The 13,728-nt window shown below is 42.5% G+C and overlaps 1 protein-coding gene across 1 annotated transcript in view; it reads right to left on the bottom strand.

Annotated features, from left to right (window-relative positions):
• The window catches only part of slc22a16 (solute carrier family 22 member 16), a 109,674-nt gene that overhangs the window by 61,937 nt on the left and 34,009 nt on the right, over nt 1–13,728 (bottom strand). The gene's annotated exons all lie outside the window — the stretch shown is intronic.

The following is a 13,728-nucleotide window of genomic DNA, read 5'->3' as shown; positions in this document are numbered from 1 at the left end:
ACCAGTACAATCTGTGGAATGAGCAGCACTTGGTCATATTGATGGTGAAGTACAAGAGATCGGTTCACCTTTGTTGGAATTTTAAACTAATGATAAACCGCTTTTCGCAGCTGAATGTATGCCTAATCCCCCTCAGAATATTTGTATGCCAAGCTGTCAGGGGGAGCTGTCCTTCACTAAGCTGTATATCTATACTTACAACTGCAGTAGATGCAGATTCCCAGAAGTATAGTACAATTAATATTCTTAAGGGTTTGTACCAATAATCAAGACTGACATTTGGGATAGCAATAGCCTTTCCTACTTTTCAATGAATGATGGATAACGTTTTAAAAGGTCTATTCCAGGTCACCATTTGTCTAAATAATGTGTTAATAACGGGAAAGACCAATAAGGAGCACTTATTTTGGACATTGTCCTTTTGTATGTTTCTCTCAGAAGAGCATACACCTTAGAAAAGACAAATGTTGTGTTCCAGGTGCCCCAAGTCACGTAGTCTGACCTCAGTCGACTAGACCAGGTTACACACATTGGAAGATAAGGTGAGGGCAATCAAAGGTGCTCTGGTTCCCACGTTCATACCAGAGCCTGTCTTTCTTTGGATTGATGATTATTATGGAAAGTTCATACATAACCTGAGGTCCACTCTGGCACCTTTGCATCAACCCTTAAAGCGATAGCCTTGGAAATCGTCATTTAGCCAAGCTTTGGTTTCAGGGAAGTGAAGAAACCGTTACCATGCTGTAAAGACCAGTGAATTAGCAGGAACAAGAGATGGTAAGCTGTCCTCTGAATGAGTAAGAAACGATTCAGGAGGCTACAGTCACTGAGAATCGTTGCATGGACATGATGCACACTAATGATCCCAAGCGAGATCTGGTATTGACATGCAATGACTCCGTGTATGGATTTGGAGTAGCATTAGCTCAGATGCAGGCAGAGACCTCCAGGGTGATCAAGAGGGGACAGTCCTTTTTCCAAAGACCTGACAAAGGATGTCACACCACTAGACCAAGTCAGCTGGACCTAATTGCATGCTGGGTGGATGCGGTGTCCCGAGTGAAAGAGAAGTCCAACAACGAAGAAAAGTGAGTGATCTTCTACAATCTGTAAAGCTAAGTGTTACTATCTCCTCTCTAGCGACTCTCACCCACAGGGCCACCACTCCTTTTAACTCCTTCACAGCTTACACATCTCACCAAATTGCAAAAACTACAACTCTCTCCATTGCATGCATCATTTCGATGCAAATACTCTCTGACCTCAGCCTCCTGAACCATTTCTTACTCACTTACTGAGGAGAGTTTATCATCTCTCTTGTTCCTACAAATTCACTGAACTTCCATCAATTCCTCCCCTTGTATCTTTGCAGACTGACGTACATCTGTTGGGGTGCTGAAACACGCAAGCACTTGGCTTGCAGAATTAACCTTGGAATTAAATGTTGCCTAATGTTAATTGTCATTAAAAAAAACCCATGCCCTGGTTGACCCATTGTCTCCGCCTGCTCCTGCCCCACCGAACACATCACTAGTTATCTTGACTCCATTTTCTCCACCTTGGTCCAGCAACTCCCCACCTAAGTCCGTGACACCACCCACACCCTTCAGCTGCTCCAAAACATCCAATTCCCTGGTCCCCAAACACCATCTTTTACCATGGACATCCAGTTCTATACACCCGTATTCCCCATACAGGTGGCCTAAAGGTCCTCCGCTTCTCCCTGTCCCACAGGCCTGACCAGTCCCCCTCCATTGATGCCCACATCCGCAGGGCCAAACTCATTCTCACCCTTAACAATTTCTCTTTCATTTCCTCCCACTTCCTACAGACAAAGGAGGTGGCCATGGGTACCCACAGAAGCCCAATCTATGCCTGCCTCTTTTTACGTTACGTGGAACAATCCCTCTTCTGTAGCTACACTGGCCCTAAACCCCACCTCTTCCTCCGTTACATCGATGCCGCCTCGTGTTCCCACAAGGAGCTCAAACAGTTCATCCACTTCACCACCACCTTGCACCCCAACCTGGATCATCTCTGATACCTCACTCCTTCCTGGACCTGTCTGTCTCCATCTCTGGCAACGACCTGGAAACCAATATCCATTTCAAGCTCACTGACTCCCACAGCTACCTAGAATACGCCCTCCTCCCACCCACCTTTCTGCAAAAATGCCATCCCCTATTCCCAATTCCTTCACCTCCACCACATCTGCTCCCAGGATAATGCATTCCACTCCTGAACATCTCAGATGTCCTTGTTTTTCAAGGACGGCAAGTTATCCCCCTCAGTGGTCGAGAACGCCCTCGATTGTCTCTCGCATTTCCTGTAACTCATCCCTCTCACACCCTCCCTGCAATAACAACCAATACAGAATTCCCCCGTACTCACACACCACCCCACCAACCTCAGACACTTCTGCCATCTGCAATCAGACACCACCTTTTTCCCTCCTCACCCTTATCTGCTTTCCAGAGGGGCAACACTCTCTGACTCCCTGGTCTGCTCCACACTGCCCACCCCTCCATCCCCCACCCCCTCCTCCCAGCACTTTTCCCTGCAACCACAAGAAGTGCTACACCTGCCCCTACACATGCCCCCCGACTCCCACCTCCATTCCAGGCCCCAAGAAGACCTTGCACATCAAGCAGATCTGCTGTTCCCATTGTGGCCTCCTCGACATCAGGGAAACCAAGTGGAGACTTGGGGACCACTTTGCAGAATACCTACGCTTGTCGCACTAAACAACTGCACCTCCCAGTCACGAACCGTTTCAACACCCCCTCCCATTCCTCAGACGACATGTCTATCCTGGGCGTCCTGCAGTGCCACAATGATGCCACTCTATGGTTGTTGGAACAGCACCTCATATTTCACTAGGGAACCCTGCAGCCCAATGGTATCAACGTGGACTTCACAAGCTTCAAAATCTCCCCTCTCCCTACAGCATCCTAAAACCAGCCTAGCTTGTCCCCACCTCCCTAACCTGTCGTTCCTCCCACCTCATACCTACTAGCTTCATCCTGCCCCCTTGACCTGTCTGTCCTCCCTGGACTGACCTATCTCCTCCCTACCTCCCACCTACATTCACCTTTACTGGCTCCATCCCCGCCTCTTTGAACTGTCTGTCTCCTCTCCACCTATCTTCTCATTTATCCATCTTCTATTCACCTCCCCCTCTCTCCCTATTTATTTCAGAATCCCCTTCCACCCCCAACAACTTCTGGAGGAGGGTCTAGGCCCGAAACGTCAGCTTTCCTGCTCTTTTGATGCTGCTTGGCCTGCTGTGTTCATCCAGCTCTACACCTTGTCTCTAGTTCACTATTTCCCTTTCGGGATGATCTGCCATCCTTACCAGGTCTGAACTTCATGTGGCTCTGGATCTACAGCAATAGTCAATTCTTTCCTACTCTCTAGGCAATAAATGCTGCCTAGCCAGTGATGCCTGCACAAAGACTAGTTATGGCACTGGATGCCATTTGGCCCATCAAGTCCATGCCTGCACACCAAACAATTCCTCTGCTCTAACAGCATAATCCTAAAAGTTTATTTCCTCTAGTGCTTATCCAGTTTTCTCTTAACATTTGTAAGTACTGTTTCCACTATCCTCATGAGCTTGGGGCTAGTGTACTGATTAAGAACAATCATGGGGTACTGCAGAAATCAGAGCTTGGACCCCAGCTATATGAATGACTTAAATAAAGGGACAAAATTTAATGCTTCCAAACTCTCAGACAACACAAAGCTGGGTGTGAGGGTGAGTTGTGAGGAGAATGCAGATACACTTCAGTGTAATTTGGACAAGTTGAGTGGGGAAATGCATAGCAGGTGAATGTGGACAAATGTGAGGATATCCACTTTAGCAGCAAAAGCATGAGGGTAGATTATTATTTGAATGGCAGTAGGTTGGGAAAGAGAGAGGTGCAACAAGACTTGGGTGTCCTTGTTCACCAGTCACTGAAAGTAAGCATACAATTGCAGCAGGGGGTTAAGAACGCAAGTACTATGTTGGCTTTCATGGTGAATGGACAGGACCTTGGTGAGACCACACCTGAAGTATAATATGCAGTTTTGTTCTCATCTGAGGATGTTTTAGCTATGGAGAGAGTGCAGCCAAGGTTTACTAGCCTGATTCCTGGAAAGTCGGGATTTATGTATGAAGAGAGGCTGGATCAATTAGGACTATAGGTAAAGCCACCATAGTCTTACCTGACCATAGGACTATTCTCTCATGAGGAAGAGAATGGTGGTGCTTTAACCTAAGGGTCAGATGCCTCAGTTGAGAAGGACAGTCCTTCATGGTAACCTCAACCTGTGTGAGAATTGAACCCATGCTGTGATATCACTCTGTATTGCAAGCTAGCCATCCAGGCAACTGAGCTAACCAAACTCCAATTAGCATTATATTCACTGGAGTTTAGATTACATGCTAACGGGGCTAGACAGTAAACACAAAGGCTGTTCCTGATGACTGGGGAGTCTAGTTTAAGGATACCAAGCAAGCTATTTTAGACTGAGATGAGACAGCGATGAGCCTGTGGAGTTCTACACTGCAGAAAGTAGATGAAGCCAAAACACTGACTGTTTTGAAAAGGAAATTTATACAGTTCTTAAGGCTAAAGGGATCAGAGTACATGAGGAGAAAGCAGAAACAGGGATTGAGTTTGATTATTAGCCATGATCACACTGAACGGCGGAGCAGACGCCAAAGGTCCAAATTACCTACTTCCATTCATGTTTTCCACTGAGGCAGTGAGCTTCAGGTCATTAACACTTAGTGTGGAAAGCAGTGAAAATCTGAACTTCTACTGCCATCTTCAAAGATCTATGTACATACACCTCAGTTCTATCTGTTCCTTTATACCAGTTATCTTAAATTGTGGCTGTAAATCTTTCTCCAAAAATGTATTACTGTACTTTTCTGTATTAAGGGTCATCTGCAAAGTGCATGATTGGCCAACTACTCTAGAAGCCCCAGCAGTGCCAGAATTCAGCAATGAGCGCTGCTTTGACTGGAAGAAGTCTAATGATATACATTAATGCAGCCCAGAACCACGGGTCTGGAGGATATTTGGGCAGGAACTTTTAAAAACATTAGTGAGAATGGTACCATTGATTCAAGATGTGCTCCTGGTTACTTACCCTTTTTTTTTGCAGTTAGCCGCTTCTCACAAAAAGATGGCTCTCCTTGAACTTCTCAAGAGTAATTAAGGATGGGCATCAAATGCTCGACACTCTCATCCCATGAAAAGGACAAACAGGTATATGGAATTAGATTGCAAACAGTAATGATACCATGGAATAGTAGATCAGGCTTGAGGTGTTAAAAGGCTTACTCCTCTACTTAAAACACTGGAGTAGGCCATTTGGTTGAGTTCCAGGTGATTACCATTCATTGCATTAACCACAAACCCCCTTCCCTGCCATTCCCTTTATATCTTTGCACAAAAGCTTTAGTCCATTTCCCCGAGTCCTTGTATTATATTGGAAATAGTATTCCCATTCAAATCTTTATTATTCAAACCAGTCATGTTTCTACTTTTCTTTTAGAAAATTTCTGAGTACAATAATTCTTGTTGCTTTGCATACCCATCACATAGCAGTAAGGATCATAAGGTAGTTATATTGCTCATATAAAATATGTATTATTCACAAGTTTATTGGGTTACCACTCTAGTGTCAAAGAATTTCTCAAAAAAATCATGTTTTATTTATGAAATACCAGTTTTACTTGGAATAAGAACTGTTAAAGACCTGTTAAGCAAGATGACAGCCTACAATAATTTACACAGCCTAGATGTACAAGTAAGGCACTCACCAAGCCAACAATGCTGTCACAAAGATCAAGTCTGAGGTTCTCAACCGTTTTGCCAATGTACTGTTACCTGCGCAGAATCTGCAAATTACACTTACTTGTCTAATCCACTGTCACTATATAACTGTGCTCATCAATACAAAAGGTGAACATGGACTAGTTTGGACCATGCAGATAAATGGGTTAAGGAATTACTGAGGCTTTTTTTTTGCACGAAGCCCCTGAAGTTACAATTATATATAATACTAGGCAAGGCAGTTTGACTTGTAAAAGCAAAGTCCAGATATATTTTTAAATTTAAATTTTCTTGTTTAAAATGCATAAAAGCACCATATATATTTGTATCTTCTGCAAAGATATATCTTTGTAGATATATTATCATCATGGCATACAAGTGAGCAAAATATTAGCCATGTTCTCTGTTCAATTTGACAATCACGTCAGCAAGTGAAAATTCTCTCCTGAGCAATATTTGAAAGGGTGCTTACTGTAAATAAAATCTAAAAAATTGAAAACAGTGCACATTTTACTCCAAAACACAACCATGTTTCTATTCCCACGGAAAAGTTTATTACTTTTCTGGTTTTGGATATATATTAATTTGCAATTTAAACACTGGTAATTGTCCAGTCAATTCTCTCCAGTTAACTTCTCCATTTGTGTTTTGGAAGACCCAGTTTCACATGTTAATTATTCAACAGTAAATCACTGAAATGCCCATTAATTACTGCTGATGCATGCTTTCTAACTACAATTCTTCAGGTAGGATCAGTTCTTGCAATTCTGTTCAGGACTGGGAACGTTCCAGTAATCTTTCCAGCTCTGACCCAGGAATTTTTTAAGCTTGGAGGAGCCTGGTTAAAAATCAACCAACCAAACCAACTTAGATAAGTGAATCTGGGGTTTTGACTTTTGTTTGGCAGCATGTTCCTGTTTTCAGGCTGACTCCAAAAGTTGGAGAGATTGGAGGAAACTATTAGGCTGTCAAGATGTGAAAGATCATTGGACTTTGTAGCAACCAGACAGCTGATTAGTTGCCAGTAATTAGGACTAATAGTTGCTAGTGATTAGGTATTAGGACTTGGAACAAGGAAGTCCAGGGCTCCCAACAGCTATCAGCTAAGCTTGGTGGTACCAAGTTGAGGAGGCTGTTGCAGTTGCCTGTATGATACCTCCTGGATACACTGGCTGAAGGATTGCCCATGGGAAAGATCGTGAGTCTGAAGGGGAGAGGAGGCGGCTATGGAATCATGGAATCAGACACCAGGGAAGATGAGTGATTCTCAGCGGCACGCACACCCCCCCCCCCCCCCCCCCACCCCACCACCAGCTCTACATCCAGTTCCTCGTTTGTGCATTAATTAGTGCAAATTCAAGGACCACAAATCCCCAATCATGACTGACTACCTGCACTCACTGGTTACCTGGTTTGGAAGGCAGACTCTTTTCTCATCCTGCCTAGAAGTTGAAATAATTTCAGCCAAGGCAAGAACAGGCCTTTAAGTGGTCACTAAATCTATTTTCAAGGGACTCAATGGAAGCAAAGTATGAAGATAGAGTTGGATCTTCCCACCTAGAATTTAAGGCAGATTTTTGGTACACCACAATCCTGTCTAATGAAGTTCTCTTACTGCATCTGGATGGGAAGTTTCCACAGCACTTTTGAGTCACTGAAACAAGTAGGCAGCCTACTTCTGAATGTTCTGAATCAGCCCACTGTCGTATTTCGAGAGCTACGTAAAATTCTCTTTCAGGTTTTCACTCCAACTTTGCACAGAACCACCTGGTCTCTCCAAAGTAAATATCAAAGATCAGCTAATTTAGACTTAAGCCTGAATTCCAATATTCTGTGACAATACAGTGGTGTACCAATGCATTGTTCTTCCAATTATTATTTTAAACATTAGTATCAACTTCAAGGAACAACCTGTTTGGTATAACCTAGAACAAAATATGAATACTGCAGTTAAAACCTAGACAGCTGTGATATTAGCAGTTGGATGCTAACTGCATTAATATTATGTTGCTATCACTGCTAGTATGTATTTTAAACAAATATGTTGATGCTCACGTTAAAATGCTGGAAGAGTCAACCGTGTGTAGCACAGGATACTGTTCAGCCCTTCGGTCTCCACAGAGCAATCTAGTCAATCCCACGACCACACAATTTCTGCGACACAGCAAACCTATCTCCCTCAAGCACCCACACAATTTCTTTTGAAATCACTGATCGTTTCTCAATCCTCACCCTGTGGATGCTGAGTTCCAGGTCGTTATCGCACACTATATAAAAGGTTTCTTCCTCACATTGCCCCTGCATCTTTTACCCAAGACCTTAAATAATTTTCCTCTAGTCCTTGTATCATCAACTAAAGGGAACAGGTCTACCTTGTCTAAGCTGGGCATAATTTTCTCTACCTACAAACATATGAACAAGGAACAAGAGTAGGCCACAGAGCCCTTTCAGCCTGCTCCACCATTCAACAAGATCATAGCTCATTTGATTCTAACTTCACTTCTACATTCCTGCATATCCTTCATAGTCTTTCATCACCCCCTCCCCCCGACCCACCCTGTCCGCATAATCAAGAATCTGTCTACCACAGCCTTAAAAATATTTGAAGATTCTACATTCTACACTTTTGAGGATAGAAATTCCAATCCTGTGATAGAAAGATATCTTGGTCAGTCTTAAATGGGTGACCACTTACTTTTAAATCATTGATCCCTAGTTCTAGATTCTCCTAAAAGAGGAAGTTTCCTTGCCACATCTACCCGAGTGTGAAGTCCCCTCAGGCTCTTATGTTTCAACTAATTCAGTGTCCTCTGACTTTTATAAACTTCAGAGGATAAATAATCAATACTATTTAGCCTTTCTTCAAAAGGCATTCTGCTCATTCCAGGAATCAGTCTAGCAAAGCCTCTCTGAACTGCTTACAATGCATTAGCATCCTTCTGTAAGTATAGTGGCCAGTATTGCACAGAGTACTCCAGGTCTGGTCTCATCATTGCCCTGTACAACTGCCAGATAATCTCGCTACTCCAGCTACTAATTCCCCCTGCAGTGTGTGGTGGCTCGTTGAAGTCAGCACAGAGGAACTACGAAGAGCAGAAGAAAATCACCTATACAGCATATTCAAAAAGAACGGGTAACCAATGAACACAGTCCGCCGATTTCTCAGCAACAAACCCAAACAAACAGACAAAACGTGCCCAGAAACCATAACCAGTCTCCCCTACATCAAAGACATTTCCGAAATGATGGCCAGACTACTCAGACCTCTTGGCATCATGGTAGCCCACAAACCCACCAAGACACTAAAACAGCAACTAATGAACTTAAAAGACTCTATACAGACAACAAGCAAAACGAACGTCATTTACAAAATATCTTGCAAGAACTGTGACAAACACTACATTGGACAAACAGGCAGAAAGCTAGCCACCAGGATACATGAACATCAACTAGCCACAAAAAGACATGACCCACTGTCACTAGTATCCTTACATACAGATGAGGAAGGACACCACTTTGATTGGGACAACACATCCATCCTAGGACAAGCCAAACAGAGACATGCATGAGAATTCCTAGAAGCATGCCATTCTAACGGGAACTCTACCAACAAACACATTGATTTGGAGCCCATCTACCATGCTCTGAGAAAAAGAACAGGAAATGACATCACCAACACAGGAAATGAAACCACCATCCCAAGGAACCCTAAACAGATAAATAGAAAGCGGGACATAACACCAGCGCTTCACCGGAGGCTCACTAATGATGTCACCTAGAAAGGTGACGAACCGTCTGAAAACGAACCTTCCAGCTCAGCGAGCAAACTTAGCTACCATATCTTCAGTCTCTTCATCCAAATAATTGATTGTAAAGAGCTGAGGTCCTAGCACTGACCTCTGCAGCATACCAATCATTACTTCCTGCCAACCTGAAAAAGATGACTAATTTATCCTTACTCTCTGACTGGCTAACAAGAATCAATCTCAATCAATATCAATTTGTTACCACAATACCGTGAGCTTCTATTTTACACACTAACTTTGGATACGATACTTTATCAAATGCCTTCTGGAAATCTAACTTAAATTCATCTACTAGTTTATCCTAGCACTAATTACTACTTCAAAGATCTCCCTTAAATTAGTTAAATATGATTTCTCTTTGACAAAACTGTGACTCTGCCTGAGTGGCTGGCTGTTTCCAAGTCCCAGGACTGGAATTGGAGGCTGCCCATGACTTACTGTGCTGTGAATCCCCCGACAGTTGGAAGCCCAGCCCCTTGATGTGAATAGAACCTGCTGGCCATACAGCTTTCTGTGCTAATGAGCCAAACAATATAGCTATACTATCTGTCTGAAATCTCTGATTGAGCGAGTAAACCATAGAAAGATAAGGCAATGCAAGATAGGGATATTGTGAGGATCCATTTAGCTTCAGAGTGAATATAATGAAAGCAAGTGAACGGGGCAGAGCGGCAGCCTGGTCCAGTCCATGGGTTTGAGTGCAAAATGTCCTTGCAGTAGCATTGTAATGATAGGCTCAACCAGCAATTAAGTTGCAGCAGTAAAGCACAGGAGCATCTTACATGTGGATCGAAAATGTGTCATGTGGGTTCTCAGATGTTGGCACATATTCAATGCCAATATTCATGGACATGGGGTGTGTGTGTGTGTCCAGTGCCCATTGGGCATGCCCTGAGATGTTGATGCCTGGTCTCCAATGAGGAGATCAGAGCAAGAAGCAAGCAGAATTTGCCAAGAATCCGTTCTGATTTCTTGTGATAGAATCCTCAGTGTCCAGATTGTCTAGTGCATAAGGTACGTTAGGAATCTGTGGTTAATAAGGTTGTTAACAAGCAATAAGCCCTCTTTACCACTGTTTAGTGAGAAATTTGTCTCCACTCCCAGCTGATGCATTAAAATTTGCAGTGACTGGCTCAGATGACAAGGTAGGCCCTTGCTGGGACTCTTGCCCGATTCTGCGTGACTGTCACATTATTCCGGCTCCTTTAAGATTAAGCCCCTAATGTCTGTTATCCTCCTATCTGAAAAAAGACTGTTTACTCTGTCTTTTCCGACGTTAAGTCTCATATTGTTTAATCATTTGAACAATGACCATTCTATTCAAATGAGCCACGATTTTGCTAACCATCTATACTGTACCTTGTCAAATATTTAAATCCATGAAAGTAATATAAACCAAATTTCACTTTTTTGCTATTTCACCAAAAAGTTCAATTAGCTTGCCAACTCCATGCTGCATTCAAAGTTAACTTGCAGTACCTTCTTCAACACAACACTCTCATACAGCCAACACTGCTGCCCTGCAAACAATTTTAATTTCACCTCACACACCTTGCTGTCACAACTGGATTTGATCCACTTCCTTTTAAACTTTGATATTGATATGCAAGTGTCACTTCTAGGCTAACATTTCTTTTTGTTCATTCATAGTTGCTTTAAACTGTCTGAACAAAATTTAAGACTTAAGTCAAGTCTTGAGGATCAATCATTGGTATGAGATTGAAATCACATATATAACTATGCCAGGCAAAGATGGTAGATTTACATCCCTGGCAAAGATCAGAGAACCAACTGGGCTTTAAGACAATCCAACAAATCTACAAGATATAATTAAATGGCTGAAAAAGCTTGAGTGCATAAATGGTCGGGACAAATTCTACAACAAAAGGTGTGGTCATCTGTTTGGCACTAGCTTTTCAAATATTACAACAAATATGAACAATTCCCAAAACACCATGATGGAGTTACAACACAACTTCTGCATATTAATTCAGGCCTTTGGAATAGGAGCTCAGAATCAAGATCACTGTACTACAATACTCATTAAATTCTTGAGTTTTGTTCATCTTCATCCACACTATCTTCACTTATCTCATATTCAAACACTCACATTTCCTCTCCTTCCCTGAGAAATGGAGACTTTTTAAAAGGCAGATTTTTGGAAAATGGAATACACCACATGTAATTGTTGAAATCAGCTGTTCAGAGAACTACATTAACTCAGAGGAAATAGTAAGAAGAAATCGGGGAAATGTGATGGCACAACTTTGTAAGCTGCCAGCATGGCATAGATGTCATGTGGCAACTGGCCTAGTAGGGTGCCAAAATTTCTGTCAAACACTATAAATCCAAATTGTAGATACACTCATTCCACACTGACTGTGTAGCAATTCAAAGTTGTTTGCTGCCAAGGTTAATTTAAGGGTGGACGATAAGTTCTTAACAGCAAAGCTTACGTTCCAGTACTGAAAAATAAAACTTGCAAGTACCCTGAGAGGAAAATGAAGTTGGAAGTAAAGTTCATTTCCTAGGACTTCTGATGAATCTATATCTGTTTGCAGTCCATCATGTGCTTGCTTATGTCAAGATTAGCTTTTGGAACAGTGAGGTAAGAATGAGAGTGACTGCCTTTGACATCAATCTGTCCGAGAATGGCATTAAGAAATTCTAGCAAAATTGGAGTTAACAGGAATCTAGGTAAGTTCTCTGATGATTGGAGTCATACTTTACACAAAGGAAGGTGTTGTAGTTGTTGGACGTCACCCATCTCAGCTCCAGGATATTTCGGCATGAGTTCCTCAGAGTATCCTAGACCCAACCATCTTCCACTATTTCATCAAAGGTCATCCTACCATCATAAGGCAGAGTTGGGGAAGTTCACCGATGTTTGCACAATGTTCACAACATTCCCGACTCCTCATAAATTGAAGTATTCCATGCCCAAATACAGCAAGAGCTGGATAATATTCAAGTTTGGGCTGACAAATTGTCAACTAACATTCGTTCTACACAGATACCATAACTAACCATCTCCAATAAAAGAGAATATAACTATTGCTGCTCAACATTTAATGGCATCACTATCAATGAAACCCCCACCGTTAAAATACTGTGGGCTACCATCGACCAGAAACTGAACTGAACTAGAAATATAAATATTACCGCTTGAAGAGCAGGTCACAGGTTAACAGTCCTGCTGTAAGTAACTATCCTTCTGATTTCCCAAATATTGTCCACAATCTACAAGGCACAAATCAGGAGTGTGACGGAATGCACCACAACTATCTGAATTGAGTTCAGCTCCAGCAACATTTAAAAAGCTTGACATCATCCAGGACACATCAAGCCACTTGATTAGCACCACATCCACGATCTAGGCAATAGTCTAGTGGTATTGTTGCAAGACTATTAATCCAGAAACTCAGCTAATATTTTGCAAACGTGGGCTCAAATCCATAGTAGATGGTGGAATTTGAATTCACAAAAAATATCTGGAATTAGGAACCTTTGACCATGAAACTATTGTCAATTGTTGAAAAGCCAAATCTGGTTCACTAACATTCTTTGTGGAAGGAAATCTGCCCTCCTCACCTGGTCTGGCCTACATGTGACGCCAAGCCAACAGCGATATGATTGACTCTCAACTGCCCTCTGGGATGGGCCCAACAAGTCCCTAGGTTGTATCAATCACTACAAAGTCTCAATGAAGAAATAAAACCAGGTGAATCATCCAGCATCAACATCGGCACTGGAAAAGACAACACCAAAAACAATCTGGTCAAACCTGCAAAGTTCTTCTTACTAATTTCTGAGAACAAGTGTCAAAATTGGGAGAGCTGTCTCACACACTTGTGAAACAAAAGCCCAACAAAGTCATACTCATTGAATTATACCTTACAGACAATGTCGCAGATACCACCATCACCATCCATGGATATGTCCTGTCCCACCGCGAGGACAGAACCAGCAGAGGTGGCTGCTAAGGGGTATACTGTTGAGAGGGTGTAGCCCTATGATTCCTCAACACTGATTCTGGACCCCATGAAGTCTCATACGTTCAAGCAGACATGGGCAAGGAAACCTCCTGTGGG

Source organism: Stegostoma tigrinum, chromosome 4, assembly GCF_030684315.1.
Source record: "Stegostoma tigrinum isolate sSteTig4 chromosome 4, sSteTig4.hap1, whole genome shotgun sequence".
Lineage (NCBI taxonomy): Eukaryota > Metazoa > Chordata > Chondrichthyes > Orectolobiformes > Stegostomatidae > Stegostoma > Stegostoma tigrinum.
Note: the sequence above shows the minus strand (reverse complement) of the source record. Positions and strands in the feature narration are given on the sequence as shown.